The sequence below is a fragment of the Dama dama genome, chromosome 18 (assembly GCF_033118175.1).
Source record: "Dama dama isolate Ldn47 chromosome 18, ASM3311817v1, whole genome shotgun sequence".
Taxonomy (NCBI): domain Eukaryota; kingdom Metazoa; phylum Chordata; class Mammalia; order Artiodactyla; family Cervidae; genus Dama; species Dama dama.
In genome coordinates this window covers 21,924,885-21,950,518 of record NC_083698.1, presented here as the reverse complement: position 1 = coordinate 21,950,518, position 25,634 = coordinate 21,924,885, and the positions used below count along the sequence as shown (strand labels likewise).

At 38.8% G+C, this 25,634-nt stretch overlaps 1 protein-coding gene across 1 annotated transcript in view; it reads left to right on the top strand.

The window, feature by feature from the left end:
- The first annotated feature begins 5,520 nt into the window (after positions 1-5,520).
- Positions 5,521-25,634, top strand: part of DGKB (diacylglycerol kinase beta) — an 820,417-nt gene continuing 800,303 nt past the window's right edge. Inside the window, exon 1 of the mRNA XM_061165003.1 lies at positions 5,521-5,663. The gene's annotated coding sequence lies outside the window, so the exon portion shown is untranslated. The remainder of the gene's footprint in view (positions 5,664-25,634) is intronic.

Here is a 25,634-nt window from a genome sequence, read left to right as displayed (position 1 = left end):
TATAATGGACATGTTGCTCCTCGGGAGCTAAGTTGTGTCCGACTCTTTGTGATCCCATAAACTGCAACACATCAGGCCTCCCTGTGCTTCACTATCTCACTGAGCTTACTTAAACTCATGTCCATTGAGACAGTGATGCCATCCAAGCATCTCATCCTCTGTCGCCCCCTTCTCCTCTTGCCCTCAGTCTTTCCCAGCACTTGGGTCTTTTCCAATGAGTTGGCTCTTTGCATCTGGTGGCCATAGTATGGGAGCTTCAGCTTCAGTATCAGCCTTTCCAATGAATATTCAGGACTGATTTCCCTTAGGATTGACATGTTTCATCTCCTTGCTGTCCAAGGGACTCTCAAGAGTCTTCTCCAACACCGCAGTTCAAAAGCACCAGTGCTTTGACACTCAGCCTTCTTTTATGGTCCAAACCTCACATCTTTACATGACTACTGGAAAAAACGATAGCTTTGACTATACAGACCTTTGTCAGCAAAGTGATGTCTCTGCTTTTTAATATGCTTCCTAGGTTTGTCATAGCTTTTGTTCCAAGGAGCAGGCTTCTTTTAATTGCATCATGCAGTCACCATCCACAATGATTTTGGAGCCCAAGAAAATAAAGTCTATCACTGTTTTCATTATTTCCCCATCTATTTGCTGACAAGTGATGGGACCATATGTCATGCCTTCATTTTTTAAATGTTGTGTTTTAAGCTAGCTTTTGCACTCTCCTCTTTCACCTTCATCAAGAGGCTCTTTAATTCCGCTTTACTTTCTTGCCATTAGGGTGGTATCATCTGCATATCTGCAGTTACTTCTCGTTGTAATCTTGATTTCAGCTTGTGCTTCATCCAGCCTGGTACTTTGCGAGATGTGCTCTGCATAAAAGTTAAATGAACAGGATGACAGTATACCGCCTTGATGTACTCCTTTCCCAGTTTGGAACCAGCCTGTTGTTCCATGTCCAGTTCCAACTTCTGCTTCTTGTCCTGCATACAGATTTCTCAGGAGGCGGGTAAGATGGTCTGGTATTCCCATCTCTAACACTGTGCTGTTCCTTCACAGTGGAGAAACTGGTAAATAACCTTCCCAGCAATAAACCATGATGAAATAAGATGTTAGTTTCTAGCCTATAAAATATGAAAATTGAACTAGATGAGGTCAAGGGCCTGTCCATAGCCAGCATGTTGTGATTATTACTTTTTAAAGTCAGTTCCCTAAGATTGTATTTTTTCTGGATCTTCCCCAACCTCCCAGCCTACATCTATTGATTCACGGATTGGAAACCAGTGGAATATGCCCCATGTGACAGTCTGCTCAATTTAAGAGGTAGCTCTCCTTTCATCACCTAAGTCAAATTTGGCTAGGTTTTAAATCATGTTTGATATAAGTTTGAACTATTTTATTTTTCTAAAACATAATATGCTTAAATCAAAAACTTTTAATTACAAAGTAGGAATACATTTTTTATGGGGCCATATGTCCTTTAAATGCAGTTGGACTGTGTTTGTCTTTCCAATGCTTTGCAGTAAATGGATGTTCAGTAAATGTTTGTTGAATAAAATTAACATGACAAGGTGTTTTTAAATACCAGTTTACATAAAAGTATGTGATTGAACATGGACTTATATTTACTGTAAGTAATCTATGGTATTACATTATTTAAGCTCTGCTTCTCATAATGTTTTTATTTGTATAAGATTTACTTTATTTCTGTTTGTAGAAGGTCAACAAAGGTCTTGCTTGTAATCACTAATTCAGGACTATTATTTTAGAAACACATACTTAAGTGTGTAACATCCTATTTTCTTTAAGCATCTGGCCCAGTACTCACTTGACCACTTGCAGATTTAAGAGTCAAAAGTGGGAGAAAACCATGTGTTTCTTAGAGATTATATGGGTCCTGTTGTTACTTGTTTGTACAATGCTCAGGAAATGAGATTTTAGGGAATTTTATTGATTGAATTTGTATAGTAGAAAAACCATTTTGGAGAAGTACTAGGGACAGGCATTTATTACAGTTTTGTGGGGTCTGAGGGATACGCCTGAAAGGATGCTTGAAACCACAAGTGAGTCACTTCCCTAAAGTGCCACAGTTATTTACCAGCAGAGTAAGGGCTGGGTGAACTTAAACATCTTTATTCTCTGTCCACTTATCTTTCCAATGCCCTGCATTCATAGGCTAATTCATTGACTCATTTTCTCATTTATTTAAAAAAAAAAAGCAACTATTTACTATGCATACACATATTTTAAGCACTTTGATGGATTTCAGAGGTACATGGGTGAGCTAGAAAACCAGGACTTCTGCCATTGCAGGTTTACTGACCTTTGGCTTTTCTTTGCAGTGAATGAGTATTATTAAATCACTGAATTTAGTTTGAGAATACATGTTTCTATGGCAAAAGAGATTTAGTTGAAAGTTAAGAAATTATTTCTTTCTGTATTCCCATAAATTGTAGATTTTTTTGACTAATGGGAATTTATAGAACAAGTTCATTTTTCTATCACTATCTTTTTAGATTAAGTAAGTATACAATGATCCTTATGAAGTTTCTGAAAATTTAGAGCTGGGGGCCAAGAGGCATCTTAGAGAAATGGGCATGAGGTTATAAAGCAGTTATTTTTAAGTTTTCCTCCAAAATGGAAAATACTGAGTTACAAGGGTCAGAGATAAGGATCAGCCATCAATCCCCAACCAAAACTTTTCTTCTTCCGTTGTCAAACCTTGGGGATTGTGTGGTAGTCTTGTTAAGAAAGTGGTTTCTTCTTTAAATCTCACTAATGTTGTAAGCAATTTTTTAAAAGCCAGCCAAACTAAGTGCTCATGATCAATTATTTCAATTCTTCCTGGTTCTTCCTTTTCTATCTAGACTGGATCTTTAGTTTCCTGTTTGTCTGTAATAAAGACATCTAAGAAATTCTCTCTCTGTCTCAAGAATGTTTACAATGTAACTACTCTTCCTAAATATATTTGAATTTTAAAGTGAGAATAAAAGTAAAGCTGAACCCCCACACTGCCCTCCCCCCCATATTGCTAAACTATGGGATTTGAAGGGCAGGATAACTTTCACATCACATCACCTAGGAATAAAATTAGCCTCTGTATCAAATGTGTCTTTAAGTGATGTCCACTATTTTTGCCTAGTTCCTTAGGTTCCATTGTAGATAAATAGGAAATGTGGAATTACGCTTCACATTTTTTATTATGTTTTTGTTTATTTTTAATTGAAGGATAATTGCTTTACAATATTGTGTTGGTTTCTGCCATTCATCAACATGAATCAGTCACCGGTATACATGTATCCCCTCCCTCTTGGACCTCTTCCCCACCTCTCACCCCACTGCACCCCTGAGGTTATCACAGGGTCCCGATTTGAGTTCCCTGCGTCATATAGCAAATTCCCATTGGCTATCTATTTTACGTATGATAGTGTATATGTTTTCAATCTACTCTCCTCTTCAGATTTTTAATATCAGTTACATGTTGTATGATATTTAGTAGACAAACAGAAATTGAGGCAAAAATATGTGGCTGTTCGGCATCAGTTTTCATTAGAATTTGACATTTGAAAAGTTGTAGGTACTCTGAATTTACTGTATTGTGTGATTTTTAAAAGAAGACTTTTTTTTCTGTTATAATTGTAGTTGGGTTGGTTTAGTAAAATTGATACTTATTGGATAATTGAGAAATGCTTTGAACATTAACTGGGCTTTGTTTTGGTAAAGGCAGAGATTTTTCTAATGTAAACAGATCAGGAAAAGATGTACTATGTAATCCTTTTGGGTTTCTTCCCTCCTTCTGGGTTCCCTGTTGTATTTCCAGGGGCTTTTCCTTTTTTTTCATTAACATCTGTTCAATTTAATCCTGACTCTACAATCCCTAACAACTGGGAAAATGTATGGCATATATGAAAATTGCTCAGAGCAAAGTAGAGATAATTAAAGGTGTCCATTACTAATAAAATAAAAAATAATTAAGTTTATTTTTAGGTCAGAAAATTGAATGCTGAAAGCAGATTAAAAGTAATATTCAATTAAGGCGTGTGCGTGCATGTTCGTGCGTGTGTTCATAGTCTCCCATCCTATTACAGAACAAGAACATGATAGCAAATACATTTAGTCATTAAGAAGTATTCTAGTCTTAGAGGGTTTGGAGACCCTCTTTAACTTATAAATTCTGCTGCATATCACCTTATGTGAGAATAATCTGGTGATATAACAGGGCAGGGAATGAGCAGCCAATAAGGAGAAAGGGAACATACATAGACAGCGGTAACCAGTAGGTTTCACCAGAATTTGTAGCCGACAGTGGTATTAACACATTGAAATCACAGTAGATGTATCACAGGGGAGCTGAGAGACACCCAGGGGCATGTATATCAACATTCTCTGCATTTAAGCTGTTAAACAAGCTCCTTAATAACTGTCTGGCTTTGCACACATTTTGTAAAGCAGGCATGCTTTTTTTACTGACTTATATTTTTATTACCCCCCCAATGCATTATTTTATACACATAGCTCAAAACTTTCATTTTTACCTGTGCCCCAAATGGTTAGACATATGTACAACTCTTTTAATATTCGCCTACTCTCCCCCATCGTTTCCTTCTTCATCCTCATCCATCCCCCAATCACCTGTTCCCAGGTTACCAAGTCCGAATATAGAAAGAGTGTGCAGCTGCTACAGTTTCCAGAAGTGGGTTAGGCAGGTCATTGATGAACAATGACCCATCAAGGACTACAGTTGGCTGAAGGGAGAGGCAGACAGGTATCAGGTTTCCTGTTGGAGGGGAATTGTATTCTGAATGGTAGTAATTGCCCTGAATCAAGCTCAGAGCTTCAACGACAGCCACTCCACCTGTCCAGCCTCCTCCCTTGTCCTGTAACTGCTCCAGCAGTGAAATAGCCGTGGAGCCCCGTCTCTCCTGTCTCATTCTCCCTGAGTTCCAGCAGCAGTAGTAGCAACAGCAGCTGTAGAAGCGGCAGCCAGAGATAGGCAAGGCTGTTGCTTGCAGCCGCTGCGTGGATCGCCTCCTTCTCGCTGTGCACACACACACACACACACACACACACACACACACACTTCAATATCAACGCATCTTGCTATAAATCAAGGACTCAAAGACACGAGAAGAGCATTAGTCATGGACAACAGGTATTTCATCTCTGACAAATTCCTCCTGATGCTTATTGGTATGGGTAATAAAATAATCATTCGTGATACCTAGTGGGAGCCTGGAGGCGGCCGCGGTAGAGGAGGGGGGAAGTGGGAGGAGTGAGGGGTGGGGAGGGGGGCTGCCAAAGATGACTTTGAGGCTCCGGAAACCTCCAGCTTTCAGCCTCCGCGGTTTTTGAGTTGCAAATTGTCAGGAGCCAGGAGGCTGCCGGCAGCCCGTGTTGTTGACTGGAAGTGGATTTCCATCTCTCAGACACTAGTTAGACTGGGCTGGGTGTTCTGGAAGGGGGGTGGAAGTCGAGAGGAGGAGATGCTGTGAGCAGAGTTCTTGAAGCTCCACTCCTCTGGGGAGGCCGAGCTGTGAGGGAGCCTTCTGACTGAGCGGAGCGTGTGAATTGGAAGGGATCCTGCGAGCTGGCGAGTCCCGGTTCCTCTCCGGAAAAGCAGTCGCTCTGGCTTCAGAGCTGTGGCCAGGCTTCGCCTGCATCACACTGCAGTAAGTTCAGCTCGACACGGCTGGTAATTTGAGTGGCTTCTGGGTATGTGGTGCGGGGGGAAGGGAAGCTGACCAGAAATGGCGAGGAAAGTTAGAAAAGCAGAGCTTTGGATTCACCACGAGATATTAAATCGGTTTGCCTCTTTGACTTCTGTCCTAGTTATGCTGTAATCGAGTTACTCTCAGCTAGGTACCTACGGACACTGCTTGTCGGGTAGGTCTGCAGGAAGCACCCTGTTTATGGTGATTTTCGGCAGCACCACTGGTAAATGCGTTTTCTAGATTTACTTACAAGAGTGGGCTTCTGAAAGTTACTAATGGGTAACAGCTTGCATTTTCAACAGAAAATGTGTGAGGAGGCTGGCTTAGATTTTCAAATGCCCAGTTAATTAAGTTTCATTCCAGACTTATTCCTAACCTGTAAAGAAGCCATCAAACAAAACAAGAGTCTTTGATTTACTTTATTAAGACGTGAAGTAGGTCTTTAAATAATTGCTAGGCAACAACCTGAGGCGACACTGATGATATGAGAAACATTCAAGTACTCAGTAGTGGGTACAGGATTCCCCCACTTTCTTACAACTGCAATAATCTCTTCCACTTGCTAAACGGTGCCTTCTTTGAAATTTCTAAGTGTTGGTTTATTACATACATGGACTTATACTTAGATCCAAGCAGCATTGTGTTCACTGGCAAAAAAAAAAAAAAAGAGGCTTAAAAAACTTTTTAAAAAAAAAATGACTTCTACTGGCTGCTCAAATTGCAGATAACCAACTTTTAAAAGGAGGTAGAAACAGGTCAGACCATTGTAAAGCAAATGACCAAATGAATGTGAATACAGGCAGAACATGAAAGGTCTTTTTCAAAAAGGAAACCAGGAATAATCTAAGAACACTGGAGTATTTCTAACCAGGTCCTCTTTTACACTGACTAGATTTTTATAATGGAGAAAAAAACGGGACTCTCTCAAGCAGAAAGAATATGTCACAAAAATACTAGACCTAGCTACTGGATCGTTGAAGACAATACTATGTTACTATAGTTTTCTCCAAGAAATATTAATGGAAAAGCAGAGGTTATCCAAAACAGAATCCAGAATTTTGAGCTAAACACTTTCATGTACTGCCATAAATTCTATAGGTGGAAACGGGTGTCAAAACCTTATCAAGCAACTATTGTGAAATGTAAAGTAATCTGAATTCTCCATTATTAGAAAAGAGGAAACAAAAGACCAGACTTTTCCAATTATTTTAGTTTAATAATCTCCAAATATTTTAGTTTTCAGTTTTACCAATATTTCTCTAACCACCTAATCTTGTTTTATTATAAACATATTCTGAATATAATTTAATTACTTTGCCTACGCTTCTTAGGGATCTCCAGGTATATTTGTGTTCTTATCGTAATACCCAGCTTGTTGGAGGTAATCCATTCCATACATGCATAATTTCTCAGTTTAAAAAAACTTATATCACAAAGTCAAATATAATCCAGGGGATATATTTGTTATGTTAGTGCATGCATGATGGTGGTTAAAGTTTTTTGCAAATATGAAAAAATCACATCTATACAAAGACTATAAGAATATGTTTGTGATGAGTTTATAAGTAGTTCCCAGATAACTTTAGAATAAATCATTACCCAAACCTCAAGAATTTTGCTGCTGCTGCTAAGTCACTTCAGTTGTGTCCGACTCTGTGCGGCCCCATCTAGATGGAAGCCCACCAGGCTCCCCCATCCCTGGGATTCTCCAGGCAAGAACACTGGAGTGGGTTGCCATTTCCTTCTCCAATGCATGAAAGTTAAAAGTGAAAGTGAAGTCGCTCAGTCGTGCCCGACTCTTAGCAACCCCATGGACTGCAGCCTACCAGGCTCCTCCGTCCATGGGATTTTCCAGGCAAGAGTACTGGAGTAGGTTGCCATTGCCTTCTCTGCAAGAATTTAGCTAAAGAGAATAAAAATCAGCCTGAGAGCCTGGTTGAAACTGATAAGAATTTAGATTGAATAGGAGTCCTTCAGGATTTCTTTAAAGAAAAAACTTAGGCAGGTGGTATTGAGTTTGGGGAATACCTTTGCTTGGTATTTTGGTTGTCCTATTGGTAAACAAACCTCATGTTATATCTGAGGATAAGATTTTCAAAGCCATTTTTGGAATAAAATAATTATTTTAAAGTTTAAGCCATTAGTAAGATTTGCTGGAACAGAGTCTGAACTAGACAAGTATCCTGTGACTCATGCTTTTCCTTGCACACGTGAAAGAAGGAAGAGTTGTGGCCAGACAAGCCAGACGAAGATCATCTGGTCCCTCAATCTTATTCTGCCTACCAATCACGACTGTGATGTTGATATCTAGGCTTGAAATGATATTTTAAGAATATCCTTTCCTGGGTGCTTCTCTTCCTGGCTGGACTCAGGAATAGAACTGTACTTATGTATGCTTGGACTCTAGCATTATTCTCTTTACAAGAGCAACACCTTTAGCTTAGAAGCCCCTGCCTGGAGGAAGCTCTAGACAAGATATTGGAGAAGCCTCTTCCTATTGTTCCTCTTGCATCTATGGCATTTTCTTGCTCTTGCAAAACACCAACACAAAATAGGACCTCCAGTAAGAATCCCATGCACCTGTTCATCCTTAGGTATTGACTGTGAAGTAGGTTCAACTCCTTGATAGCTCCTTAAGTTATTTGCATGTATGGCTTTCTCACCGTGTGAACCATAAGAAGTTCCTGGTTATGGTGAGTGCAGTAATGGCAGGACTTAGGTTCAGCACTTTGTTTATTTGCTTTATAATTGTAGTCAATTTACAGTATGAGTTTCAAGTGTATAACATAGTGGTTCAGTATTGTTATGATTGCATTCCATTTAAAAATTCTAAAATGTTGGCTGTATAACATCTTTGTATTTTATTTATTTTAAACCAAGTAGTTTGTACCTTCCCCTGTCTTGCCCTTTCAAAGGTTAAGCACTTTGAATATGTTTTCTCACTTATAGGATAAGAGCTACAAGAGAGAGATGGTATTCTCTCCCATTGATAAGAAATTCAGCCCCAGAGGGAATAAGCAAATTACCAAAGGAACATATTTAGTAAACGGTGGGCTTGGATTAGCCCTCAAGTGTGACTAGCTCCAACTCTTCATCACTTTGTCACTTTGTTTTATTACAGCGGTACTCTACCATGGATCAAGTGGAATGAGCTTATTGTTTTGTGGATGGTGTGGGCTCAGAGTGCTTGAAAAATTATATCAGTCAAGAGAGAACTCTCAGCTTTACTGATACCCAAGATTGAATCTGCTTAAATTGGAACCTAAATTGACCCCAAAACCAAATTTGGCGTACTTTACAATTCCAATTTCAGTGTTCTGCTCTGGCTTCATGAATCATGAAAATGAAGCCGAGGGCATCTTTGCTGGGAAGAATGATGATGGAGTTAATGTGGGAGTAAAATAAAGAGATCACATGGTTGGAGGCTGGGCTGAGACCTTGTCTAGATTCTGTGCTCTGAGGAACTCTAAAAAAACAACCTATTTGGGCTGTGTGTGGGGTGGAGATGTTTAAAGACACAGATAAAGCAGAGAATCAAAATATCTCCTTAAATAGGTCTGATTATAAAAATTAGATTAGCCTTGTGTTCAGGTAATCTCCTTTGCGTATGTGTGCTTGTTTGTGTGTTTAAGAGTAAAAATGATGATTCAAAGAAAAGGAGGGAGAAAGACCAGATGATGACTGAAGAGGTAAAACAGTGCTTGGAAATATCACTGGCTCTTGCATAATCACCTTCTGAAAATTTGCCAGGAAATGAAAGGCCATCTTTAACTGGTGAGGATAAAAGCAAAATGGTTCATTTAGGTAAAATTTGAAGTGTTAAGGAGAATAACATGATTACTGTCATTTGTCGTCTCATCACAGAAGACAAATACTAACAAGGAATAAAATGAAAATGTTATGGGCATAATGCCAAACAGTATTTTAAGATTGGTCTTTCTCAGCATGCTAAATTTAAACAGCTGAAATTCTTTTTTTTTTTTTAAGTATTATCTGAGTCAACAATTGGAAATGAAGAATTTGCCTTGTAACAGGGAGTCTGTATGGCATTTTAAGTTTGAAACAAAATATCCTTGACTCATTTATTTCTTATTGGCAATATGCCAATCACAACAGATTAAGGAGCACAAAAGCTGTCATCTTCAAAATCAATGTATAAATGTACATGCTCCATAAGGAAAGGTGATGCTACTGAACTGCTATCATAGATCTGTATGGTGATGGGGCTTTGCAGATACATTCATGATGTCAAACCCAGTTCTTTCTCTTTTCTTTGTCATTTGTGATACTGCAGGTAGAGGTTTGGAATAGAGTTAGTTTCAAGGGTTGATTTTTGAATGTGGTGCCTTGGCTTTCTTGCCCTCATATTTTAAAAATAGTGACAGTAATTTTTATCGTGTGCTTCCTACATGCTAGTTGCTTGTTTAAGCATCTTTGAGCATTTAATCTGGAAAACACTCATATGGGATAATCCTATTATCATCATCATTTCCATTTTATAAAGGAGAACACTGAGGCACAAAAGGATTAAATGACTTACCACCCACAGAGATTAGGATCCAGCTGGGATGGGAACCCATCTGGACAGTCTGGCTCTAGAGCCCATGCTTTTAACCAAAAGCTCCAAGTCTACTCTTATCACTGGTTTGTTATGACCCTGCATGTTGCAAGCTATTTGTTCATCTCTTTTGTCTCTGCTTATGGCTATTTTTGGGCTTTCCTGGTTGCTCAGATGGTAAGGAGTCTGCGTGCAGTGTAGGAGACCCAGGTTTGATCCCTGGGTCAGGAAGATCCCCTGGAGAAGGCTATCTCTGTCTACAACTTCTTTCTGGATACAGTCAGTCTATTAGGTTTTACCTGATGATGCATCTGTATCTCTTAAGCTTCTTGTCTAGTATCATGACCTTCTTGAATTCTGTTTGTATTCTACCACTGGCCCCACTAGCCTTCTCAATGGTTCCACTGAAATGTGTGCTTGACTTTAAAATTGAATATGCCACAGAAGGTTGAAATAATCTTATCTACATTAAGGAAGAAAACCAAGCCTTTTTTATCTCTGGGACTTCAGTGCTGCAGATAGCGCCTAATACATTATTGGAGTTCAGTAATAACTTCAATAATAAGTTACACTTTTGGTACACTGAATTCAAAGCTCTAATTCAATTCTATGAAAAAAATAGACAGTCCCTTTCACAGGCTTTGTTGTTCAGTTGCTAAGTCGTGGCTGCCTCTTTGCGACCCTATGAACTATGGTCTGCCAGGCTCCTCTGTGTTCTCCAGGCAGGAATACTGGGGTGGGTTGCCATTTCCTTCTCCAGGGGATCTTATTGGCAGGCAGATTCTTTATCACTGAACCACCAGGGAGGCCCTTCACAGGCTTTACCCTCTGCAAAAAAAGGCTAGAGAATAGAGAATAGTTGTAAGTTGTAAGGTCTGAGACATGAATTTAATACATTGAACTCATAATTATTGTAAAATTACTCACAAGATATTTCTCACCCTGTCTGGAATTGCATATCTAGAACATAGGAGATAATGTTTTATGATATGATAGATGTCATACTTCCAAATCATAATATTGAAATTTTTAATGTTATCTAGCTTATGGTACTAATGTATTTTGAAGGGGGAAAACAAATATTACAATAAGTTATTCATTAAAAATGTTTTGCTCTGTGGGACAATAAAGTTGTGAAATGGTGCTTTTTATAAATTGTTGAACTCTTTTTTCTTTTGAGGAAAAGTCTTGAGGCTTTGAGTGAGTCACTGCTCAAAAATATTGAGTCATATCTGTGACCAGATGATAGAAACTTGACTACCACTAGAGAAAAATGAAGAAATGGATGAAAGTGAAAGTTGCTCTGTTGTGTCTGACTCTCTGTGACCCCATGGACTATACAGTCCATGGAATTCTCCAGGCGAGAATACTGGAGTGGGTAGCCTTTCACTTCTCCAGGGAATGTTCCCAACCCAGGGATAGAACCCAGTTCTCCTGCATTGTGGGCGGATTCTTTACCAGCTGAGCCACAAGGGAAGCCTGGAGAATGGTGGGAAAATCAATCCCATTTCTCCTCCTCCAAAAGAAGCATTTTTTGTTTATGGGATAATTTGGGTTTTACTTGTTAAATGATTTTTATTCTTTCAGTAAGTATGTAAATATTATAACAATGTGAACTAGATGGACATCACATAAGGCTTTCCAAAATACAATATTTTTATTAAAAATATCATCTTAGGTCAAATGATTCTATTTCAGTCTCTTTCTAATCCACATGAATTAGTTATGAAATATTAAATTATAACCAGGAAAAGGACAGACGGAATGAGAAGTGCGGTAGCTATTTAAAATCTCTTTGAAATTCTGTCAACAGAATATCTCTGGATAAGCTTACCCCATTGAGGTGGCTAGGCCTTCTTTGTAATATAATTATAATTAAGTTGAAAGAATCTTAGCTCATTTCATAGTTTGATGATTCATCTTGAAGATGTGGAGAAGTTGACTCCATGTATAATTTCTGAACATGCAACAATGCTCATTTGAATTTTATTATTCCCTTCTTAGACACTATGATCGGAGAAGGCAATAGCACCCCACTCCAGTACTCTTGCCTGGAAAATCCCATGGATGGAGGAGCCTGGTAGGCTGCAGTCCATGGGGTTGAAAAGAGTTGGACACGACTGAGCGACTTCACTTTCACTTTTCACTTTCATGCATTGGAGAAGGAAATGGCAACCCACTCCAGTGTTCTTGCCTGGAGAATCCCAGGGATGGGGTCGCACAGAGTCGGACACAACTGCAGTGACTTAGCAGTATCGGTAGCAGCAGACACTATGATATAGGGGTTAAAACTTACATTTTATATTCAAATTGCCTAGCTGCAAATCTTTACTACTTGGATGACCTTGAGCAAGTTAGTTAAATTCTGTGCTTTAGATTTCTCTTTGAAAAGCGGGGATAAATGAAAATGATACCCACTTCATAGAATTAAATGATTTAATCATGCAAGGGTCTGAGAACAGAAGGTACATAATAAATATTTAAAAGTATTAGTTATTTATTATTTCCTATTAAGTTTGGAGATGTTGTCTCAGGTAAAGAATGAAGTATCAATAACAGAGAAAATATTTGAGATAAAATCTAAATCTAAAAGTGGTTTTTATTTTAGTTTTATATTAAAATATGAGTCATATTAAAATATGACTCATAAAATCTATTGAATGTTATAATCAACATTCTCTATAGAGAGTCTTCTTCTTATTTTTCCCAAAAGGGTTTCATTGAATTATAAAAAATGGTAACAGTTAACCCAGATCATTTAAATAACACATGTAAGCACCACCCATAGAGTGGCTGGCAAAATTTTAAATTCACCTCCTCTTTTTTTTTTTTTTTTATTATTATTATTATTTTTTTTATTATTATTATTTTTTTTTTCCAGTGGGTTTTGTCATACATTGATATGAATCAGCCATGGATTTACATGTATTCCCAATCCCGATCCCCCCTCCCACCTCCCTCTCCACCCGATTCCTCTGGGTCTTCCCAGTGCACCAGGCCGGAGCACTTGTCTCATGCATCCCACCTGGGCTGGTGATCTGTTTCACCATAGATAGTATACATGCTGTTCTTTTGAAATATCCCACCCTCACATTCTCCCACAGAGTTCAAAAGTCTGTTCTGTATTTCTGTGTCTCTTTTTCTGTTCTGCATATAGGGTTATCGTTATCACCTTTCTAAATTCCATATACATGTGTCAGTATGCTGTAATGTTCTTTATCTTTCTGGCTTACTTCACTCTGTATAAGGGGCTCCAGCTTCATCCATCTCATTAGGACTGGTTCAAATGAATTCTTTTTAATGGCTGAGTAATATTCCATGGTGTATATGTACCACAGCTTCCTTATCCATTCATCTGCTGATGGGCATCTAGGTTGCTTCCATGTCCTGGCTATTATAAACAGTGCTGCGATGAACATTGGGGTGCACGTGTCTCTTTCAGATCTGGTTTCCTCAGTGTGTATGCCCAGAAGTGGGATTGCTGGGTCATATGGCAGTTCTATGTCCAGTTTTTTAAGAAATCTCCACACTGTTCTCCATAGCGGCTGTACTAGTTTGCATTCCCACCAACAGTGTAAGAGGGTTCCCTTTTCTCCACACCCTCTCCAGCATTTATTGCTTGTAGACTTTTGGATAGCAGCCATCCTGACTGGCGTGTAATGGTACCTCATTGTGGTTTTGATTTGCATTTCTCTAATAATGAGTGATGTAATTCACCTCCTCTTAACTAGAATCATAATAAAAGGTCTTTCATTTTCATTCTTCCTCTTAAAAATATAGTCACAGCTATCCCACTCCAGTATCATGCCTGGAGAATTCCACGGGCAGAGGGGCCTGACAGGCTACAGTCCATGGGGTTGCAAAGAGTCGGACACAACTGAGCGACTAACACACATACATCATTCATTTAAGGTACAGAATGATATTCTGTTTTCATTGATATTGACTGCTCTGCTGTTTATACCCAAGCCTGCTGGGAAATGTGACCTCTTCTGTGAGGAGACTGATTACTCCCTCCATCAGCTCCTTTTGAATTAGATGAAGTGGAAAGAGGAGGAAACAGAGGTGCTATGCAAAAGCTTTATAGGATCCTTGACCTGAAAACAGACTCCAAGCACAAAAGATGAGTTTGTAGTTTATTCAGCAAGCTGTTTTGCTGAGACAGAGAATGTAAGGAAAAGTTCTTCCTGGGCTTTTGACCAAGGAATCCCTTTGCTGGTTCCTTAATCAAAAGACATAAGAGCTGGGGAATTCTCACTTGTCTGCCCTTTGTAGTATATGTCGTAGAGATTGTCAGCAACACAGCGATTTCCGGGAAATTTAAGGGTCAGTAGACATAATTATTAAAACCATCTCCTTAAGAAACACAGCTCCTAATACCATGACACTGGGTTCTATTTCATCTCAGTCATGGATGGGCTACTGTCCTTGGCAGGCACTGGGCCAGACTCAGGGGAGGCAGTGGAAAATAATAGACAAGTTCCTACAGTACTGAACTCGTTTCATTGAGAGAGAAACAGGAAGCAGATACACTAAACAAAGACACCAGGGCATGATTTATTGTTGTGGTTGTTATTGTTGTAATACATGCTATGAAAAAAACTAAAAGCTGAATTAGAGAACAAAGATCCCATTTACTGGAGGACAAACTGGTTTCAAGACCCATAAGAACTACTCCCCCCACTCCGCCTTGCTTTTTTTTTTTCTTTTCCATTATAGAACAAATTTCTGGTGTTCACAGTGAATAGAAGGGGATTATACACCTGAGATAATCCTTAAAACCAAGACAGATGAACTCATGGTGAATCAGAATGTCAGAATTATTGAGCAAAACATTTTCATTGAGGCAAAAACATGACTCCCACATTGCTTTTCCCTTTACCTTTATATTACAGGATTATTCAGCTCGTGGCAGCTTTTAAAGATGAGAAAATGCAAGTACTTAATGTTGCTTAGTAACTTCTCTTGCCTGTCATTTTGGGCTGCATATAAACAACTCGTAACTTCCCCACACTTGTCCCAAATTACTAGAATCGGGAAAGAGCACAGAGGCTGATGAGTCATTTTGCAATCCTGTTGTTCCTAATAAGAGTTCTGATTACCAGGATGGGTGCTTTATTGTTATATAATGTTATTTGCCACGCCATATGTCAGAACTTTCTGTTTGGCAAGTAGAGTTTCCTTCCCTGTAACACATGGAAGAAAGCAAAGCATAAACGTCTTTCATGGGAGGGCTGTTGTTTTGTTTTGGGTCCTTGGTTTTAAATGTGCTGTATCCAAAGTGTACTAGACAGCATTTTGTGGGAGTAAAGTGGTAAGGTTTTTGAGCTTTAAATGGGGATTCTGTTTTAGAGCTATGAATGCTTCTGTCATTCAAACTACCTGTGTAACTGTCTGGTGGCACAGCTGGTGTTGAGGTAACTATATTATCTTAGTGTGCTAAGTCACTTCAGTCATGTCCTACTCTCTGCAACTCTATGCACTGTAGTCCGCCAGGCTCCTCTGTCCATGGGATTCTCCAGGCAAGAATACTGGAGTGGGTTGCCATGACCTCCTCCAGGGGATTTTCCCAACCCAGAGATTGAACCTGTATCTCTTATGTCTCCTCCATTGGCAGCTGGGTTCCTTACCACTTAGCGCCACCTGGGAAGCCCGTATTATCTTTATAAGCGCACTTTCAAAAAAACCCAAAAGAATGGTTTCAATGTGGCTGTAATAATTTTCCCATTCTATTGGTTGAATTTTTGAAATTAATACCTTTGCAAAAAAGAAAACACTAAGAATCTGTTAGACTTGATGTATATGTCAGTAGAATGGTAGGGCTATGTTGATCAAAATTTCTTTTCTGCTAAGAAGTGTCAGACCTCTTTTGAAGGAGTTATACGTTGATGAGTATCCTGGGTGGAGGATGCCCCATACCCTCTGGGTCTTCGACATCTGTTTTGCTGACCCTAATAAGTTAAAATCCTAACTATCTCAAGACATAAGGAAAAATTGTTTGAGAAATACCAATGTGTTTTAAGACAAGAAAAGGGAAAAGGAAGCTTTCCTTATCCAAACGTTGTTTAGTTGCTCAGTTGTGCCTGACTCTTTTGCAACCTCATGGACAGTAGCCTGCTAGGCTCCTCTGTCCACAGGATTTTCCAGGCAAAAATACTGGAGTGCATTGCCATTCCTTCTCCTGGGGATCTTCCTGACCCAGGGATCAAACCCACATCTCCTGCATCAGCAGGCAGATTCTTCACCACTCTGCCACCTGGGATGCCCATCTACACATTAAGCAAAGTTAAATAGTTTTCTATATTAAGGATGTCTTACAGTTCTTCAGGTGCAAGTGTGTGTTAGTTTCTGTTGGAATGAGATTTAGTACAAACTTCCTTGACCTTATTTAATCACAGAATCCCTCTTTACGGAAGTATCTATTAATATATACTTGAAAACCCCAGAACACAATGTGTTGTTCTAATTTTCAAGCATCTACCATATATCAGATTAGTAAGTTCTGGGAAGAAAATTATAAATAGAATCTGGCCCTAACATTAAGTAGCTTCTAAATTGGGTGTTGCGGGAAGACACATAGATGTAGAAGTTATAATATCATGGTCTATGTGCAGCAATAAAAATAGATGCAGAGGATTACCTGATTGCTATAGGAGATGAATAAATAAGACACTAAGAAATTAATCACAGATCATTTAGAGCTTGAGTTGGGTCTTGAGGGAAATTTGGAATTTATCAAAAAAAAAGGACAATAAAAGTATTCACAAGGATATATTCACAAGAGATCATTATTCTTTTACCCTTATGTGGAAACCAATATTGCTTTCATTCATCCAGCACAACTCTTGAGTGAACAGTTGGCTACATGAATAAAGAGATGAGAGCAGCAAACAGGGAAAGAGATATATACATTTTGTGGTACAGATGGTAATTCATTCCTTTGGAATATATAATAATTCATGAGAAAATACTGTAGAATGAGAAAGATGATGATTTAGGGAACAAATCTTGATGAATTCTAATATTTTTGAGTGTATTGGAGTAGATGGGATTGTGAAGAGGAAAATGAATTGTCACCGAGGAGGAAAACAGTGAGAGATTTGTGGTATTCCAAAGACCAGAGAAAAACCTCCCACAAGAAAGATGAAGTGTTCATAGCTGCCAGATGTTGCTGAGAGGTTAAGATGAGGAGTGAAAAAAAAAAAATCCTTGGATTTGAACACAGGGTGCTCATTGCTGATCTTACTTAGCTAATGATGTGATTGGGGTGAAGCCACATGAAAAATGTGTTAGGGACTGAGTAGGAGCTCAGGAAATGGAGATAGAGTGACTCGTGCCACATGTCTGTCTACAAAGCTTTTGAGAAAAGATAGGCTGGGTCTGAAGAATCACAGAAATTCGAGGAAGCTTTTTCTTTTCTAATGTGGGAGATTCTTGAGCATGTTTACATAACTATGAGATGTTGAAATAATTAAAATGTAGAAGCAAAAGGGATGTTTGATGGATACCACAGAATGTGGAATTGAGTTGGTGACTTGGACCACGAGTAACATTCTCTGTAAAGAAAGAGGAAAGGAAGGGGGAGAAGAGCAATCTGAGTAGGTGTGTGTGTTTTGTAGTGCTAAATTGAGGATATTTCTGGAATTTAAATTTATTTTGTAGAATTTGTACAAAGTGGAGAAAGTTTAAGGTTTTTTGACAATGCTGGAGACTTTATGATGAGAAATCTAGAATCTGGATTATATTGGGGGCATTTAAGTAATCAATTTACAGTGATAGTAGTAAATTACTATTTATCACTCAACCTGTGACTCCTTTCAGCAGTTCAGGGTATGGCGTAAAAAACAGTTCATCTGAGATACATTGTTTCATTTTGCTTTGCTTTTTATATTATCATCCCCAACTGCCTTTGGTATCATCTGTCATCTTCTCTATTACTCTTTCAAATTTAGAAATCTGGATGACAGTTTTTTATATCTCCTATTTTGATAATGATTAATGAAAGTATATAGGCAGATAAGTCAATCAATACCCTACAGAAATTCCTTAGCCGCCTTACCTTCATTAACATACCACTCTATTTCAGGTTAACCACTGGACAATGACTCCAGTCTGGATCTTGGTATTATCTGAAATTTATCATGTTTGAGATAATGAATCATGAAACAGTCATCACCTAATTCTCTCTACCTCCCACCAGTCTCTAGTACTTTAACATACCTTCTTTTCTTCCAATGATTTTTTTCTCATTCACCCTTTCTATACTATTCAGGCAAGGCCTACTGTACAACTTAAATAAATAACTCTTTGCCCAACCAGATCTTTATTCTTTTGTATTCTTTCATTTTATATCTGACAAAATCTACCATTTCTCTATTAAGCACCCTGGCTTTGCTTTTTCACCTGGGGTCCTGAATGCTAGTGAAAATAAAAAAACATGAAAACTAGTACCATAATAAATTTGTGATCTCCCATCTTCATCTCATCTTGATAATTCTTCAAGTGCCCATGTTTTATTTTCCTTACCATTCTCCACAGCAGCCTTCTCATAAAACCCTGCCACACATGTTCTGTATATTTCCTTAAGAAAAGAAACACTTGAGTATCTGTAACTTTTCCTCTGTGTCATTTCCTTTTCTGTACTGGCATTTAAATATTTTAATTAACTTTGGTTTTAATTTAAAAAAATATGAATAGCCACAATAACTTCAACCTTGTTCCCCATTGCCACCCACCTTCTCTATACCCTTGTTCAATGGAGAAGGAAATGGCAACCCACTCCAGTATTCTTGCCTGGAGAATCCCATGGACAGAGGAGCCTGGCGGGCTATGGTCCTAGGGGTCCCAGAGAGTCCGACATGACTGAGTGACTAAGCATGCACGGAGATAAAACTCCATGATACTGCCCCTCTTTATCTCTTCAAGAATGTCTGTTGCCACTCTGTTCTCCTCCAGCCCAGTATTCTTTTGACATTAAGCTGCTTAAAATACCCTTTCTGTCAGCGCTCCTTTCTCATCTTACTTGTTCTCCATGGTGTCTCAGGCTCTTTATTTCTCAGAGCTTAGAACAGTAGCTGGTGTAAAACAGGTACCTAAAAAAAATCACTGAATATGTAAGTGAACTTTGAAAATGTCTCTTTCTAGACTAGGGACGATGAGTTATCTTGTAGAGCATCTCCCTGGGTCAGCAATGTTTTTATCCTCATTCTCTTTAATACATTGTTTCTTATGTCTTCCCTGTGCATTTCTCAGTATGATTTTTTTACTGATTCTGAACAACTGTCTATGCTTTAGCATATGTTTTTCCCCTTGGAATATAATAGTAATGAATATATTTGCTCACTTTGGATATAAGTCATGTGATTGTTTTGAGAGAATGAGATTAATTTTTTCTTTAAATTTTTAAAAATTTGTAATTTTTAATTGGAAGATAATTGCTTTACAATGTTGCATTGGTTTCTGCTATTCAAGAAGAGATTATTTTTTTATATGAGTGTAGGAATTAGAGCTTTATTTCTCCAAGATTGGCAGCTTATATTAGATTGAGGCTTTTGTTTTATTTGTGACATTTATCTGTGGATTGATGATTGGCATTCAGTTGTGAACCTGGATATAAGGAGGGAAAAGGGTCAGGGTTGTTTTCAATAATTGACAAGAACAAGCAGGGAGACTTTGAGGGCTTATAGGAAGTAAACAGAAAGCTGAGGTCACCCATGTGGAGAGAATAGAAAATAACCTAGTCTATTTTCCCCCGTGCTAGGACACTTTCTCAGAGCCTCATTTAAATGATGATGTGCCAATAAAAAAAAAAAAAATAGTTTTCTCAGACACATCAAATACATATTAGAAAAAATGTGGAAAAATTCTTATAGAAAGCTTTCATTGTGATTTCCAGGCACAATTAGTGTGTGGGTGGTCACTTGTTCAGATTCTTGCTTTCCCATAACCCCATTCTCCCTCCATTCTTCCCATAGAAGCAGATATCAACTAAGGAGATAACTGAGGGCATTTTCTGGAGGAAATATTATTCATGTCATTCAATAAATTCAAGTGAATTTATTCATAGCTGTACATTAGTCTGCTTTGCAGTTTGGACTTTTCACTTACATGCAGCCTCAGATCATAGACTGAGGGTGTCCCTGAAAAAGCTCTTGAATTTCCAGGTTTTTTTTTTTCCCCTATGTACTTTTACCTAAGCAATATAAATAAGTAAGGTTAACTGAGACCTATAAAATCTTGTTTAGTTGCTAAGTCATGTCTGACTCTTTTGTGACCCCATGGACTGTAGCCCGCTAGGCTCCTGTGTCTATAGGATTCTCCAGGCAAGAATACCAGAGGGTCACTTTGCCTAGAACGCAATATAATATGTGCCCTCGTTAATTTTATTTCGGGGATTTGAAAAAAGTATAACTTCACAAGGAAATTAAAACTGTGTGGAAAAGCAGCCTTTCTTTTCTTTTCTTTTTTTTGAGAAGCCTTTCAAACCGGGAAGCTATTATATTTTAGATTTGGTGAATTCTGGTAAGCTGATACATGTAACTGCATATGCTAGATTTTTTTTTCCTTTTTATTGGTTTTCTACATCACTGAAAGAGGTCAATGTATTTCTGTATAATATTTATTGTAGGCCAAACAGGGCTAGCTCACTTGGTAAAGAATCTGCCTGCAGTGCAGGAGACCCGAGTTTGATTCCTGGGTTGGGAAGATCCCCTGGAGAAGGGAAAGGTTACCCTCTCCAGTATTCTGGCCTAGAGAATTCCATGGATTGTATAGTTCATAGGGTTGCCAAGAGTCGGACACGACTGAGTGACTTTCAGTTTTTTAAACAGGAAAAAAAATGAAAAACTAGTTTTCGGTTTTGAAAAATGACTTCCTTGATTGGTCTAAATTGAAGGTGGTGGAAGTCAAGGTTCCCCCTGTCTTACTTGTCCAGAGTCTGCTTATTCCACGTTTTTGTTTCTGTCAGTTGGGGTTGGAATTTTATTTTCTTATTTGACATCTTTTCATTTTCCACTTTATATTGCCAAGGGATTAATTACAAACCATTCGTTGATTCACCCGCAGACTTGTTCTTTCCTGTACGATGAGCACCTGGTCTTCCAGGTGGTTCTGTGCTAATGAATCCACCTACCAAGCAGGAAACAAGGGTTTGACCCCTGTGTTGGGAAGTTCCCCTGGAGAAGGATATGGCAACCCACTCCAGAATTCTTGCCTGAGAAATCCCATGGACAGAGGAGCCTGGCAGGCTACAGTCCATGGGATACAAGGAGAAGGACAAGACTTAGCCAGTAAACAGCAGCAATAGCATACAATGAGCAACGTGTTGGTGGCCTGTTACAAACCAGGGACTGTTCATTGTCTGTTAGGTAATATGCAGTTCTGTTTCTTAAACTGAGCAACTGATTTATGAGATGACCTTCCTCTCCCATCTGTTTTGGAGTGGGAGGATTTCCCAAGTGGGCTTTATGGTAGGCTAGAGCTAGGCCCTCTGCAGTTTGTTTGGTTGGCCTGATAAAGGACAGGAAAGAGAAGAAAGAAATAGCTCTTTGGTGCAGCAAGAGTGCCAGTAACATGAAGAGGGCTGGTCCTTTAGTACTGATATGGTCCTCCTACCCAGATGGTGATGAAAAGAACCAAATCCCAGGTCCTACACTGTGTTGGCAGGGAGGATTCCGCCCTCTGCATGGTATTCTGGTACTTTGAACTTTGACTCTGCCCTTGTGTGGAATAAAACAAAGCCTCAGGGAGCATCTACTCACTTACATTCTTAATCCTGTTTTTATTCTCTGCAAGGATTATTTGCTAGTGTAATTGTGAATCAAAGTGAAAGCCAAACAGAGCTGAGTCATGGTCCTAATTCTTGCCAGTGCTAGAATCTGAACCAGATTTTTTTTCTTCTTACCATATTAGAGTCAGTGATAGAAAAGATCTTTATTGGGCTAGACATAGATTCCTTGCCACTTTCTCTATAACATCAACACTACCTGGTTCCATGGTGTTCCTTTTTATCCATATCATACCCCCTGAAGTGCAAGATGTATAGTTTTAATAAATATTTCAGATATCATTAAGTTTTAAAAAAATTCTGACAGGTAGATATTACACTTACCAATGCTTATTTACTTACACTTCCTAATTTCAGTATTTAAATAAGAGAGTTCAAACACTACATACATGTAACCAACTTTGAAACTTCAGAGCAATGCTCTACATTCTATGATCTACAAACTCAGATCATGGCATCCGGTCCCATCACTTCATGGCAAATAGATAGGGAAACAGTGGAAACAGTGAGACTTTATTTTTGGGGGCTCCAAAATCACTGTGGATGGTAGTTGCAGCCATGAGGTTAAAAGATGCTTGCTCCTTGGAAGAAAAGCTATGACCAACTTAAACGGCATATTAAAAAGCAGAGACATTACTTTGCCAACAAAGGTCCATCTAGTCAAAGCTATGGCTTTTCCAGTAGTCACGTATGGATGTGAGAGTTGGACTAGAAAGCTGAGCGCCAAAGAACTGATGCTTTTGAACTGTGGTATTGGAGAAGACTCTTGAGAGTCCCTTGGACATCAGGGAGATCCAACCAGTCCATCATAAAGGAAATCAGTCCTGAATATTCATTTGAAGGACTGATGCTAAAGCTGAAACTCCAGTACTTTGGCCACCTGATGCAAAGAACTGACTCATTTGAAAAGACCCTGATGCTGGGAAAGATTGAAGGCGGGAGGAGAAGGGGGTGACAGTGGATGAGGTGGTTGGATGGCCTCACCAACTCAATGGACATGAGTTTGAGTAAACTCCAGGAGTTGGTGATGGACAGGGAAGCCTGGCATGCTGCAGTCCTTGGGGTTTCAAAGAGTCGGACACGACCGAGCAACTGAATTGAACTGAACTGAAGGTTCTAAGCAATGACCTTGCCTTCTAACTTTCAGATGTATGGCTCTCTTTTCACACAAAATATGAAAATGAAGAGGGTCGGTCCTTTCAATTGAAGATAGCAATTGGAAAGAGGACTCATTAAACACAGGGAAGAGACGTATTAGAGTCTTGGTTGATTAAATGATTCAAGAAATACCAACACTGGCATGTACAACGAAGGAGACCCCGGTGTTAAGAATAATGTCTACTATAGAATTCTTACTCTGGTGGCCTGTGTGTGTGTGTTCAGTTGCTCAGTTCTGTCTGCCACTTTGCAACTCCAGGGACTGTAGCCCACCAGGCTCTTCTGTCCATGAAGTTTTTCAAGCAAGAATACTGGAGTGGTTGCCATTTCCTATTCCAAAGGGATCTTCCCAACCCAGGGATTGAATCTGGCTCTCCTGCATTGGCTGGCAGATTCTTTACCATTGTGCCACCCACTAATTCTTTAAACAATTACAATTGCCATCAACATGCACCTAGATTATAATTGACCTTATAATTTATTAATAATTTCTGAATTATCAGGTGCATTTACCTTCTACCATTTCTTGTCATCTTCACCCTCTTCAGCATTAGCCATTTTTGACAGCTTCACTCACTGTTACATCTCTATCCTCTGTCATATGTTAAGAATGCACTACTAGAGCATCATTTCCATTTATTCAAGCAGTCAAAAGCACTTAATGACCATTATTTGCCAGGCACTTAGAAAACAATGCTATTCAAACACACAAATGGTTTCTGTCCCTACTGACCTTATAGTTTAGGGAGCTGGATTGATATTAATCATTTATTATTTAATTTAATAAATATATTTGGCCACCATTGTGGGAGATGTGGGTTTGATCCCCGGGTCGGGAAGAACCCCTGGAGAAGGAAATGGCAACCCATTCCAGAACTATTGCCTGGAAAATTCCATGGACGGAGGAGCCTGGTAAGCTACAGTCCATGGGATCGCAAGGAGTCAGACATGACTGAGTAACTTCACTTCACTTCACTTCAGACCACCTGGTGCAAAGTTCTATTCTAGGCATCAGAAATAGAGTGTAAAAAATAGGACATTGAAAAACTTAAATCTTCTTAGAGGAGTTGTCACTTAGTTATGTCAGACTCTTTGTGACCCCATGGGCTGTATAGGCTGCCAGGCTCCTCTGTCCATGGGATTTTCATTGTCTCACCTAGGAAGCTCAACAATTAAATATATAATTTTATATATGAGTGTCATGAAGAAAACTAAGTCAGGACAAGAAGAAAGTGATAGAGAACAAGTTTTAATGTAAATACTCTACTATTTTGTATTTATTTTAAAAATTTGTCTCATTCTCTGTATACATATTACATTTGAAATTTTTTATTGAAGTATAGGTGATTTACAGTGCTGGGTGAGTTTTAGATGTATAGCAAAGTGCTTCAGTTTTATATATATATATATACACACATATACATATACATATATATGTATATATAGGTGTGTGTATGTCTTTTTCATAGTCTTTTACATTATGATGTTTTATAGGATATTGAATAAAGTTCCCTGCACTCAACGTAGAACCTTGTTGTTTATCTAATTTGTACATAATAGGTTAAAATGTTTTTAATGTATTCAAGAGGCGGTATTAAGTAGGCAGTTGGATCAACAAAGTTGAAATTAAGGGAAGTTGTTGGAGACAAAAAATGTGAGCATCAACAAGTCAAATTAACAAACCAAGCCAAACAAAAACAGAGATACAGGGAACACAGTAGTGGTTACCAGAGGAGGAGGGTTGGAAGGGAAGAAAAGTGGGTAAAGGGGATCAATTATATGGTGATGGGGGGGAGCTCTGCTGTTGGTCACGGTCATTGTGCAATGTATACAGAAATAGAAATATAGTGTTGTATACATGAAACTTATATAATGTTATAAATCAGTATTACCTCAATTTAAAAAAGTGAACATGTGTACAGACCTGGAACCAAGGGAGGTCACCTAGAGATTGAATGTAGGTAAAGAAAGTCCAGGGCTGAGCCTTGGGGTAAATCAGCATTTCGTGGGATAGAGAATAGGTGGAAGAATCTACAAAAATAACTGAGAAGGAGCAGCAGGAGCTATCCAGGAGAATATATCACTGCTTCCCAGGATGCCAAATAAGAAAGTGTTTCAGTAAGGTCTACTGAAATGTGCAATTGCCACTGAGAAGACCAGCAGGATAGCTACAGGTCGATCACAGGATTGGAAGAGAGAGATCTTGGTTGACCTTACAAAGGGCAGTTTCAGGGAAGTGGTGGGGCCAAAGTCAGACTGAAGCAGACTGAAATGTGAGTGTGGTATTAATGTAGAAAGAAAACAAATTAAATACCAGTGCAAATAAGCTGGGAAATCACACACAAAATGAATGGTCCAAATATAACAGTATTACTTGACCTACTCAAGAGGGCTTGAAAGGTTTTATGAAGTGCTAATAAACTGAGGT